The sequence below is a fragment of the Rhopalosiphum padi genome, chromosome 3 (genome assembly GCF_020882245.1).
Source record: "Rhopalosiphum padi isolate XX-2018 chromosome 3, ASM2088224v1, whole genome shotgun sequence".
Taxonomy (NCBI): Eukaryota; Metazoa; Arthropoda; class Insecta; order Hemiptera; family Aphididae; genus Rhopalosiphum; species Rhopalosiphum padi.
The window spans coordinates 55,521,237-55,536,296 of NC_083599.1; positions in this window are offsets into that span (position 1 = coordinate 55,521,237).

Here is a 15,060-nt window from a genome sequence, read left to right on the forward strand (position 1 = left end):
TAATATAATATACATTTTTATAAACATTTTATTATTTTTTTTGTATAAAATAATTTATTGTTAATTTATATAGCCTAATAGGTGAAAATTAAAAAAATGTAATAGTAGAAATTACGCATTATATGATACGCAGCACGCAGCCCGCAAATATTAATAATATGGACTATCAGAATATCACATAGATTTGAATTGTTGTAATAATATGATACCCGTATAATATTGATATTTTAGGTAATTATATAAAACATAGTAAAAATAGTTAACAGTGTTAACACACTATCACTATAAATGCCACTCACCAATTTTTATATTCTTCTCATGGATCTCCAATATTAGTAGTTGCATCCCGATTCTGGCCACTATACATCATAGTATATAGGCATGCAACATGCCGTTACTACTTGGCACTATAGTACAAAATACTAAATAGTACTATACTTGGTCAGTATAATTGTATAGATAATAAATATACAAATATCTAACAACATTTAAAATAAAAAACAAGTAATTATTATTAATATTTAATAGGTAATTAAATTCTATAATTATCGACAAAAATTTTAGTTTGAAAAAGTATTGCAAATACTTTTTACTTTTTAGTCATTATTCAAGATCCTAGGACCTAGGTGGTAAATTCGTATCGAATATTTTAGATTCTGAGCGAAGCATTAAATGTATTGATTTTATAACGATGTATTTTTTTGTGTATAATAAGTAATCGATTTACACATCAATAAGCAATAATGGCAACAGAGTAGTAATATTGTTCACAGTGTTCACTGTTTGCTGTTAGTTAATTAGGAAAACAAAAACAAAAAGTAGTCAACAAAATGTTTTAATTCTTTACTATATTGAGAATGGTTTTGGAACTAGTTTTTACTTACACTATAATACAATATTCCACACAAGTTGTTTTTATATCTGTTCAAAAATTTTAAAAATATACGATATATAGTATAGGAACAATTTTTTTTGTATGCATTTGAAGTTAGATTTTGACGAAATCGCAAAGAATGGCCAAGTATTTTGTTTTTGTATTTAGAAATTCATAAAAACTTTTCTTTATTTCTATGTCTTGAAGATTCACAAGATTTCTCTAAAATAGTTCATATTGAACCATACAATTTTGAAAATATATAAAATCTAAACATTTTTATAAAAATTTTAAATTCAAATTTGGAGAAAATTATTTATTTAAACGATAAATATTAAATAATGATGTTAATTATTTTGTTATTATTTAAAAACATTATTTGTGAGTAATTAAAATTTTTATGTATTTTATATTATTATAAATTTTATTATACGAAATGTGATTTTCGATTTATTTTGAAATATTATCTATTATTTATACTATGAATTTATTTTTACAGAATTACGGTGTTTACGAAAATATGTTAATAAATTCTATAAGTTAATATAGTATGATGTAAATACTATAAATATGTGTTATTATAATTAAATACTAATAATATAATGCATAATTTTTGAAAAAAATTGTATCAACTTACTATAATACTAAAAGTAAAATAAATTACTTTAATAATTATAATATTAAAAAACTTATAACGAAATAATATACTTGGTAATATAGACTGATAGACTGATTCCAATCAAAATCGTTTTTCGTATACAATATATTACAATGATAATATATATCATTAAATTAAAATTTAATACATTCATAATAGTGACCTATTCGACATCAAGTATACAGAAATGCGGTGCCCACTTGCCTACCTTTTTTTAATTACTGTTGGCATATAAATTTAGAAGTTGCATATTAAATACTCCAAATAATTTATATTTAGTAGATTGTCGTCACCTTCGAGGTTATGACACATAATATCATATTATTAGGGTTCGGAAGTTATTGGAGTTGTATATTACTTTGTATGCTCTCGATTTATAGCAGACCAAGCTAGAAATCCAACCTATACATTATTTTTTATATAATATTAGCTGTACTATCACATTTTATGTACAATGTTGAGTTCAATAATTGAAAATTAAAAATGCATATTTTGCATAATTCGTCAATTTTTAAGCAAAAAGTAGATATTTTTTGATTTTCATAAGCATTCATGCATATTTAATATTTTCTAAAATAAATTTACAAATAATGAAAATATATTTTTTCAGTTCAATAAAAATATGTCAATTAACTTTTTATAATTTTTTTTTTGCGTATACTCGTATTATATTAGCAAATAAGTAATAACGACATTATAATTTTTAAATAATGAATTTTGAATAATTTTTTGCATAATTTACATTTTTTCATGCATATTTTGTCTGTTGTAGCTCATATATATATATAACTTTCGAACCCTACATATTATGAATAGTTCAAAATATAGGTATTATGATAATTTGGCCGATAAATTGTCAAAATAATATAACCAATAACTTAACATTATATAATATATACGATAAATTGCAAAAAAATATATAATACATAGTCACATAAGTGACCATGTTGGTACGTACTAGAGGAGCACAAATGGGATATATTATGTCCAGTACCCGCACTAAATTTGATTTTAATGGGCTTCGTGACTAGGTAATGTTTAACACCGTAATATCATAAAATATATTCACCAATAATCAAAATATTATAAATCTAAAATCTTTATATTTATTCATAAATTGTAATTATAAAATTATGATGTTGAATAATATAATATAATGTAATATAGCTACTATATAATACTTGCGAGAAACCTAGGTATAAACTTTTGATCTTAACAGAATATTAATTTAAATATTATTGGTAAAAATATAAAGTATACCTACCATTATTTGTATTTTTATTTATAACAAAAATACAAGATAAATTTTAAAAAACTGGATATTCTTAAAAATGTTCATTTTTACTTTTTATTTTTTGTTAATATGTGTTAAATAAAGAGCCAAAATATATTGAATAGATAAAGATATAGAACATTATTCGTTTAAATATTCTCTAATTTCGTCACAGTTTAATCTTTGAATAAAAAAACTGTCAATTTTTAAAATACTGTAAAAACGATGTATTAAAAATTTTTAATCAAAGTTTAATGTTTTGTTATTTTATTTATAAAGTTGTATGGATTTTCAACAACAAAATAATTTATAAATTTCTTTAAAATATGAGATTTCTATACTTATCGACTTATATTGTTAATAAAAAAAATGAGACAATGAATTTTCGACTCGATACATTTTTTTAATTGCTGTATGAAAACCCTATGAACATTTTCGTATTAACTTTTCGAAATTTTTTACTCAAACTTATACAAACTAAAATTTTAAATATTTAAAAATAACTCAAAAAATAGTCAAAATATTTTAACAATTATATCATGTCTAGATAATGCTAGTAAAATTAAGTATCTATGGTTAATCACTTTGGAATGACCTAACCTGGTGTATAAATATACCATACTTTTTCATTTTTTCCATTAACCCACCAAGGTATCACATCAATTAGATTTAATTTTCTTCTAGAAACGACCCTCAAAGTTTATGATCGAAGTATTTTTATTACAATAAAATAAAATAATAAAAAACTAAAAAACACAAATCATTGTAAAACTAGTATAACTAATACATACAACACTGCGGTAAGAATCTACAAAAATAGAAAAACAAACCCAAAAGTTTGATTTATTACCCGTCGGCAATACTTGTGTCATAAGTCATAACTCATAACTAAAAACAGTGAGAGATAGAAATCAATATTGCCAGACTATATTATGTAATATACTATAGCCACGAATTGCACTGTAGGTATAATCCTATTTGTAAAGTCGGACAGAATTACTTTTTTCTTTTTTTTTTCCGTTTTGACTTTTGATAAATCGTCCGTTGCATGGCCACCCGTTGATAAATTGTTCGCAGAAGGCTAATAGACGAACAGAAAGTTCAATATTATACGCGGCCGTGTAGATATTATGTCTATTGTATACCTTTAATCGACGACAATGCGTGTGCGAGCTTTTTCGTCGTATAATAATAAATAATAATTATTATTATTATTGACGAACGAAAGACAAATTATTGTTAGTCCGTTGCTCGACGAAAAATAACCAATTCAGTTATATGAATCATACGCTGTAAAGCATACCCTATATAGCGGCTATATAGTGCATACAACGTGACGTGACAATTGGGTAAAATTCAATTTATTTCGAAAACCCATACGTCTAAAAACGATCTTCTTACTGTAATAATAAATTATTTAATTCTTCAGCCACGTATATACACTATACACTGTATACACTTATACACTATTTTAATAGGTACCTATTTGGTATTTTCATAAGGTATTGAAATCAGCTTCCTATTATAACAAATGGCTGATTCGAGTTTGGACTTTCATTCAATGGTTGTTTTCCAATTGGTCGACTAATTTTTTTTTTTATTATTTATCAACTATCATCGTATGACTTATACACACGTTAGTGCGTTACAATCATCAAAAATCTATCTTATATTACTTATCAGAATATATCAGACGCATTTAATCAGCTCAGCATGTATAATCAGCATGTACCTACTTATTCATGATTTTAAATAATTATTCTAATGTACCTGGTACATTGTACCAATTTCAATTTTCACTGATTTTAAAATAAATCACTCATTTTCATTAAAAAATTTACTTTAAGTAATTATTTATTTAAAAAATAAATTTATAGATAGGTACGTATACTATAAACTCACATTTATGTATATTATATAGTATATAATATACATATAAACATAAATCATAAATGTGCGTTTCAGATAAATAAAAGTACAATATTCAAGTATTCCAATTCCAAAATAAAATCTTCAAATTAATAGTCAATGCAAGTGTTTATACTATCATGTTACATGGTAAACTTTTTATATTTTAAATTTTTTTGAACTGTTCATAAACAAATATAATTTTGGAATTTTTAGTTTTCTTTAAATGCCAATAAAAAAATATTTGCTCGGTCATAAACCTTGAAAAAGTAACCTGAAAGGTTCCTTATAAATTGTTTTTAAAATATAAATTAAAAGTAAAGTTGAGCCTATATCCAAAAAAAATTTTAGTACAATGTTCTTTATGTTTTGCAACTTATCTCAAAAAAAAATTCTACCAGAAAGTCAAATTAATTTTTTATGAGTGTTTATATAGTTTAAATTTTTACAAAATAACTTATATTCACCAGTAAAATAAAGTAAGTATTTTTCACAAAATCAATTTTTTTTTATTTTGTTGTAGTTCAAAAACAAATATAAGTAGGTACTTGAAATTTTCAAATTTTGATGAATGGATTTTTAATATACATATTATATTTTATTTTTAAACCACAAATGTAATGAAATAATTTATTAATGTGATTTTGGATTAATTTTATATAATATGATTAAATTTAAAAAAAACGCTTTCAACACCATGATAATTGATAATCCCCTCGTTCATAACTTCTTAACAAATTTAATTCCCGAAAATCCTCCAATGGCCTCAATATATAGTGCCTTCAAGTTTTCTTTAATTATTGAATAAATAAATATGTCAATGTGTCATCATTAATGCGTATTTTACCACATATGCACAAATTGAAGAATTAAAAAAAAATTATTTTAATAATATCTTACGTACGTTAGCATGAGCCAGGAGGCATGGGCGATAATACGAAAATTTTTAAATTTTTATTGTTTACGCCGGCCATTATTCGTTATTTTTTTACCTGTTAACATTGGCTTTCGTACATCACACATTCGTTTGTATATCCATATTTTCATTAGTCCAGCAATAATAAAACAATAAATGGTACTTGTTGATGTGTACAAGAATTCGACAATTATATATATTATTATATTTACATATATAGGACCGGATCTAAAACTAGGAAATTAAGTATACCGGTATTCAACTCCGGTTGTAATTCATTTGGGCGTAAATTAAGTAAACGTTTTATCATTATTAAAAATAAAGTACCCATGGTACTTGCTATGTTGTATAAAAGTGTACAGTGTAGTATTTCTAAGTTTAGTTAAATAGTTAATAAATTACCTAATATATATAGTGTTTAAGTCATCATTATAAAGTGAATTATTTCATGAAACATTCAATTTTTATTTTAAAACAAATATTGGTGATAATTATTATTAATTAATAATAATTTAGTCTATAAGTTGTAGCTTTAATCACAGTTAATAATATTTAATGCAATATGAGTATCATGTTCCACAATACTTGAAAATGTCCATAATAGCCAATAGGATATAGTCTTATTTACGTCTATAGCGAAACTCTATTTCCCCATTTTAATATTTACTAAGAAAAATAATGACCAACACGTTATTTAATAACCACTTAATAATAAATTAAATAATTTCAAAAAAATTTCGCGCTTAAATTGAATTTAAAAAAAAATGCTAACAGCACGCAGTGTTTCCAAGCGGTCACTCATCCAACTACTAAGCTCGACGTTGATCTATTTATATTCAACGTGGTAGGTCATTGGCATTGGATTTTTTTCATTAAATAATTTAAGCATGACAACTGATAAGTAATTAGTACATTTTATATAGACAGATAGCGATAAGTTTAATATCAATTCTAGCCAGGAAACCGAACTGTATCCAGTAGTATATTCAATAATTAGTTTTTAGTTAGACACTTGAGTCATATTTTCGCTGCACTCTAATTAAATCAGTAAAATCATTTTTTTAATATCAAGTTAAAATCAATGTAGTACTTACTTAAATTAATATGCATTATCAGTAGCACATACTGTAGACATTTTTAATGGGGAAGGATGGATTTTATTTAAGTATACGTATAGATACTACGTTTTATAATATAATACTTTATAATACTTATAAACAAATGTACCACAGTTAAAAAAAATTTTACATAATCTCAGTACTTAACATAGTGATAGTAGTCAAAAATAATCTTACTTTTAAAACTGAACATGGGTAAATACATATATAATATTATATAATAATACTAAACAAATATCTAGTATCAAAGTACCTACCAACCAGGCAAAAAAACTTAACACAATCTACGTACTTATATTTTGGTATAAAAATATACCACCTATTGCTACTAGAAATTGTATATAACTCTTTCAAGATATTTAAGAAAAAACTTTGACTTTTATTAAAATAAAATATTGACATACTTTAGGCACCTAATAAAATAAAATATATAATAAAATATAGAATTATGGAATTATTTATATTATATTAAACATAATATTATGCATAATGATTTTAGTAATTATTGATAATTTTAGTTTTATAATTTTATATTGCATTATATCATAATTACTTATATTATTTTATACATATTATAAAACTATATCACTTATAAGTATAGAAAAAAAATATGTGTTTATTAATACTAATATTTTAATTATAAAAAAAAGTATAATGTAATTGTTTTATCATATATTTAATTATTTGATAATTTTATATTTAAAATTGTGAATTTATGGACCTCCTCCTCACACGAACATATTCATATCCATTATTTACTTTTAAATATATAATAAAAATAATAGTGAATATAGTAGGCGGCTTACTTAAAAGCGAATGTATTCCACTTAAACCGAATTATAGTATTATATACTGGCGCCGTACTATCCAAACTAATACGCCACAGGTGGATAGCCCAGCAAGGCATCAATTTTTACTAGTGGACTGATAATATGATAGAACATAGACACTCAAACAAAGCTTTCGACTACGTACTTTTTACATAAAAAAAAAACACTATATACAAAGAAAGGAAACACAAACGTTACAAAACATATAACTTGTAACTTCAGAGTTCAGAATCAGAAGACTTTCAAAGTTTCAACTATAAACTTTCTAAATAATAATTGATATACCTATAATAGTATGTTTCCGATCGAGGATTCGAGGGTGTTAGTGTGTTACTTATACATCAGTTATACATCTTATACATTAGTTGCTATAGTACTATATATTTATACATAATATATAATCTTTTTATATAGGGCCGACATCATAAAATGTGCATACTTAATTTAATATTTAAAAAAAATGATTAATATGATAGAAAATAGAAATAGATTTCAAGTTTTGACAAATTTAAAAATACTAAAAATTTTTTATATTTTTGTTCATATTATGTTCCATATTTATGGTTAATGGTATTGAAATCCAGATACTGGTATTGGACGGTTAACCAATACCTACCTATACCGGAAAAACCATAACATCATCACATACCAGAAAATTGTAAAATGTTAAAATCCTAGAAAACCACGAATACTGGAATACCAAAAAGTCGTGTCTTTAAATATTTAATAGTTTCATTATATTTAACACATTTTATCACAACGTTTATCACAACTTTTATTTTTCTACTATTAGGTATATAAAAATAATATAATACAACTATAAATGATTACTCAATACTAATACAAAAAAAAAATAAAATAAATAAAAAAAAAATTAATGTGAGAATGTATTTTAGAAATTTTTTATTTGGCATAAGAAAAATGAATGAAAAACCTTATAATGCATTTTCAAGGGTCTTGATCGAGCTGTTTGCAATTGTCCACTATAATTAAAATTTTTTTTTTAGTTTTTAAAAAGCTCAAATTATAGAAAAAATATTTTGAAAATTGTATGTGTATAAAATGTCATGTCGATATAAACATATTTGGTAAAAATTACAATTATCTACTAGCTGTTATTCATTTTCAAGTTATATCAAAAAAATTAAATTAAAATTTCAAGAACTAATTTTGAGTATAAATTGACATTTTCCTAAATATTTTTTAGTATTGAGAATATTTTACAGTACTAACTAAATCAAATTTTCCACCAGTACCTTCCTTAAAGTTAAAAATTGAACCATTTTACTGCTATTAAAGGTGATGAAAGACATAAACATTTTTTTTTTAAATAATCTAAAATAAGGAAAAGACGGATATTTCGACGCAAAATCAATTAAATTTGTTTGTTATAAAATAAGTGATTCTAGAAACCTAAATTTACCACGTATTCATATAAACATTTACTAAACATAAGATAGTTTTCTACATATATTGATATGATATAAAGAAAAACATTTTTACCTTTGAGTAACAAAAACTTAAAAATGTATTACAAGGTTACTGGTAGTAGTATAAATTATAATTCATACTAGAACTCTAAAATATTAAACAATTTTGTGTTCACGTTTTGATTTTTAATATTAGATATTTAAACAAAGAATAATCATTTTAGTTATTTTATTGTAACCCAAAAATATTATTCATAAGAATTTAAAACTTTAACATGATATAAACATAATATATCATTATTCATTATATTTTACTGTACATTGTTATTTTACACAATAGAATGTTCAAAATATTTAAAAATAATTATATTGCCTATTTATATCACGAGCCTATTCACACTGTTTTACCTTCTGCAGTAAGTCTGTATTGATTTAACGTTAATATAACAATAATAATATATAATATCATGATATTATACTGGCATACTCGCACTGTTGTAAAAATTAATAAAAAATTAAATAATGTTTTCGGGAAAATATAACAGTTAGCCTACCGTAATAGTAATAGAAAAATACAGTAATTATAGCAGCAATATAAATACGTCATAGTAAAATATATCTACTCAGTAAAAAGTATAGGCTGAAAGATTATCATGACATCACCGGTCAGAATTTTTTTTTCGTAAAAATAATGACAAAAACTAATACTTACACTCATGTTCGCCGCAAGGGGGTGAAAGGAGGTGCACTCCCCCCCCCCACTGGGCTTTCAAAAAAAAAATAAATAAAAAATTTAAAATATTTCATTTTGCATAATTATCTATATTATATCTATTATAATACTTATTTTACATATTTTTTTAATCGTAGCTACTAGCCTGCATTACTTTGTAGCCGTTGAAAAAAACTAAAATAACTTTTTATCGTCATATTATTTGAAAAAAAATTTCTACGTATTTAACTTAAATAATTTAAGCATTATTTAGAAATCAGCGTATACTATGCACGATGTACCCCTCTGACAAAATTCCTGGCGGCGACTATGGATACACTCGTAGTTTATTTTATTTTATAGGAAACATTTTTTATTTCATAAATAAAAAAAAGCTTGGGCTTCCACTTGAAAAAATTCTAGTCGCAAGCTGGTATTATAAATAAATAATAATTATATACATTTAAACATTTTCGTAGGTATATCATGTTTAAAGATTTGAAAGTTTTCATCGTGATATTTCTTAATATCAACTATTAATCAAACAAATAAAAATAAAAAAAAAATCATTTAACTAATCTTAATGTTTTGACTTAATTTATATTGTTATCTTATCTACTAATTATGGTTTTTTTTTAACTGTAGGACAAAATTATATTTAATTTTTTTATATAAGTAACCGACTTTGTTGATAAGGATTGTTTTTTGGTCGAATATATATGGTTAGTTAATAAAACAAAATGTTAAGGAAACAACATTATGTAATTATTTGTGATATATATATATGGTTTTTTTTTTAATCTTTAATATTGTAATAAAGCTATAAGCAAATAAAATCTTAGTCTTAATAACCACTGATTTTCCTTATCTATACCTATAAATTAAAGTACATATGGTTTTTTTTTCTGATTCAAGAGAAAATGAAGCTACTGAAAGTTTTTTTTTTTAATTTAAAGAGCATAAATGAAGCATGTAATAATTTAATAGTTTTATTGTCTCAACTCCTGTCCCTAGAATGTTGAGCGATGAAATAAGAATAAACCAGTAGCGCCATCTGTCCTATAAGAAAATGTATACACAAAAATTAAATTAAAAAATAGCATTTTTTATTGTAAAATTTTTACTCAGGTAAAGTCGAATAATACAGCTTATGAATTATAAAATAAATAAATAATTTTAACTCATTGTACCTATAGTATGCCTTATGTGATATAAAGTTATGTCTATCTATCTATAATATCAGTATGTATCGATGTATATATAATATAATATAATATATAGTATTGTATAAAATATTTAAAAAATGAAAAATGCAAAACACTTATACACACAAACGGTAACAAATTATTTCGTAAATATTTTTTTTTAGTAAATTAAGCACTTAATTTTTTTTTTATTTCTGTTATTTCTTTTGAAACTTAGTAGGTAACTTAGTACTTGAAATGTTAACCAAAATTCGCATACATCGAAATGATCAGGTTTTGAAAAAACGAGATTTCTGTAGTAATAACCTTACTGAAGTAAGGTTTAATACTGTCTTTATTATTATTCATATGCGATTATTATCGCGTTCGAATTTAATATGATAATATATACATTATAGTCATTATACACTCATATTGCTGCAGTATAACCGACCCTAAATAGTGTCAATAGACGATTACAGTTTACCACGAAAACATGCAATGAATATTAATAAAATACCCTGTATTATTTCTATTATTTTTAATGCACGCAATAAAGGAACTCTGTTAAAAAAAAATAGGTTTATATGCACGTCCCAATTTCTGATTTAATTTTTATAATACATTATTATTACTATCTATATAAATTATAAGGTAGTTAGATGTTAGATATTATGACGTTGCCATGCAATTCACAATAAACATACCTATAGAAACATAATTTGTTCACCGAAATAAGCTGCAAAAGCAAATCGTAAATTTTGTTTCGATATAGCCCGAAAGCGCAAAAATAAATTTTATTATCTGCGCAATATCATCAGTTGCATTTTAAATTTCAGTTCTAATTTGACGATCGTTATACTCGTAGTTCTCGAATATAGTGTATTTTTCTTGTATATTTCTAAAACAACAGTAATCAAGTTAAGTTGAAATTTAATATTATTTTATGATTTTTATCATATTTTATTGATAATTGACAATCATTTGATACAACTACTCCTATATGAAAATTGAATACGACGAAAATAAATTGATTAAAGTATTTCTTTGGATGAGCTTTTTTACCTTCTACTGAAATGTCTGGTACATTTATGAACTATTTGAAGAATGAAACAATGAAAAATTAATAACATTTTATGATTATATTTTAACAAGTTTTATTCAAAATGATAGAAATAAAATATCCACCACACCTCTGTACTGAGCCACATCCAAATAAGTCAAGGCTTACCGATAATCCAGAATCATACCTCTGTCATTTAAATACCAACTTCATATCATGCCCATCAATTTATAGTTAGATTGAAATGAATATTTAAAGAACACTAAGTAGAAGTTTACTTAAAAACTACAATAAAACTAACGAAAAACCACAAATTTCAGCTATATTAGTCAATATTAAAGTATAGAAGAAGTTATCCGAAAAAATTCTAAATTGGATTTCTTAAAAACTGTGGGCTTCAAATTTAAAATTTAATTTTAAGGTAATATAATATAATAGTAAAAGCTCAATAATTAATAATAATTATTAAAATATTAAGTAATAACTTTATAAGATTTTAATAATTTTGTTTTTTTTTTTATTTTAGTAAAATTAAGTCTTATAGGTTCTTAAAAAGGTAAGTACCTAAATTTTTTGCATGTGATACACATATATATATTTTTAATAAATTTATAATACAGTTAATACATATGTATTTGAATTGTTCGAAAACATAAAGATACAATAAATCTAAACTATGAAGTATAGTACCTATAATTATATATCTATATAAAGTGTAGGCTATAATATATCTATAACAATATAAAAATAAACCACATCAGAATTATGATTAAAATTTTTTTTTGATTGATTTAATACTATAATTTATTATACAGGTTAATTTCGAGATAAACTGTGGCAAATAAATCAAACTATATTGGTGCGAATACAAATTTATATACAATATATATATATATATATTATATATATTTTTTTAAATCGTTACACCAGAAAATTGCAGAAGATTGTTTCGTTTCCCTTCGTATATTCTTTCAAAATAACCTATTAGACGGTGTCTTGGTGTCCATCATTATTAGAAGTAGAATCTTTACAATTAAGTGGTCTTTATAACGAGGTCGTTAATCGTTTAAATATATATAACTAATTCAGTGATGCTCTTCAATCTGCAGTGTGAACTATCGCAACCTATTTCTAGGTCAGTTGATCTTTAGGATTCGATTAATCAATTTTAGTAAATAAAAATAGTTGAGCTTAATATTACATTTTAATATTCGTAGAATCTATTAATATTTTTATTAAAATTTGAGTGTTTCTTAAAAAAGTTCATAACTAATTCCTAAATAAAAGTAATATATTTTTTAAAAAATTTTATCAAGTATATAAATATAAATGTATATTAATTCAATTTTCTTTACATAATATTTGACATTTTTTGAATATTTTTTATTTTTGGTTCTAGACTTCTAAGCTAATTTATTATAAGTAATAACAAAAATATTTGTGTAAAATATTTTTCACACTAGTTGTGAAATAATAAGCAGCTAGCATTGTTTCCAAAGTGGGCCAATACTGCAATGGGACTGTTCGAATATATTATTCTTGTTCGTTTATAATTATAAACAATAAATAAATAAAAATAATAATAATAATAATAATAAATAGGGAGAAAGTAGGTAACCAGAGCAGTTACCTACAGGGCTACAGTACTGCAGTCGTACAGTAAGTATCAATTGAGTAAATCACTGTAATGTGTTAAATTACATTCGATTCATTCAAAAAATAAATCTGAGTGAAGACAGACCGTTGACCTATAAATATATTTTATGATATATTAATTATACTGCTATCAAACGACAAATAAAATAATTTTAGTTATTTTGTTTATTTTTAACTTAATATATTGTTGTATTTTGTACACAGTACACACAATGACATCTTCAAATGAAATGATTTCAAAAAAATGTAATTAGCCTACTGCATTACAAATACCTAGTAAAATAAACTGCTTTAAACATTTTATTTCGTTAAAATTTTAACTTAAAATATCTATAAAAAGAAAACTGTTTACATATTTGGTTGTATGAATGTTACTTATTTATAAAGAAGTTTGTATTACGTTTTCAAACCTTATTTATCAAAATTAAACATTTCATAAATTTCTGTTTTTGCTTATTTTAACGCTTCCAATTGTTCATTGGAGTACTAATAATTATTATTAAAAAAAAACTATTTAAGTATTTATTTTAATTATTACAAGTGCTGTAAGTTTCTTGAGTAGTACCTTGTTAATACCTAACTAAAAATTATGATATATCTAAAAATTTCTGTTTTCTATTATTAGTTTCAATGTACATAATGATATTTAAATATTTAACATAAAATTTCGAATCATAAAAATAAAAAAAATATGTATTATAGTTATATTTGTCTTTAAGGCAACGATATGTTGACAGATTTATCGTCTGTTAATCGGCGTTAAGACAGTAATAGGTTATAGGTTCATACTAGCTGTTGGTTGTCGTGTCTACACGTTTAAAAAAATCGTACACGCAAGTATAAACTATCTATGAATATATAATTAGATATTTATATTAAAAGCAAAAAATAAATTAACAATAATAAACTTTATAAATTAAAGTCATACCATAATCATAAAGTATCCATTATATAAAAAAAAATCTGATAATTATTTACTGTGAATCCGTTATTTTTATTATAAAGTTTTCCCGGGACAAATATCTAAAATTGATGATAATAAAAAAGAGAAAATACTTTTTTTTTTATATTATCGATGGAACAAATTAGTTTATTGTTGCTATTTAAAGAAATAAAAAAACTATAAGTACTATAATTTAATGGTACGCACAAGTTACAATTTATTGATTTAATAATAATAATTATTATTATTTATATCATAATTCATAATTATAATAATAGTGAGTTGTAACTTAAGCCGGTTTTCATTTGCTAACTTCACAATGGAAATGAAGTGTTATTATTTCTTGTGTAAGTGCTGTGGTACTAAAATGATGTTTATCAGTTTAAAAGTTTTTCAGAGCTTGTGTACTCGGCGCCCGACGGGTATACAACTTATTCAAGCCACACCCGAACTTTTGTTGTTATATATTATCAAATCATCATACTGTTATTATTT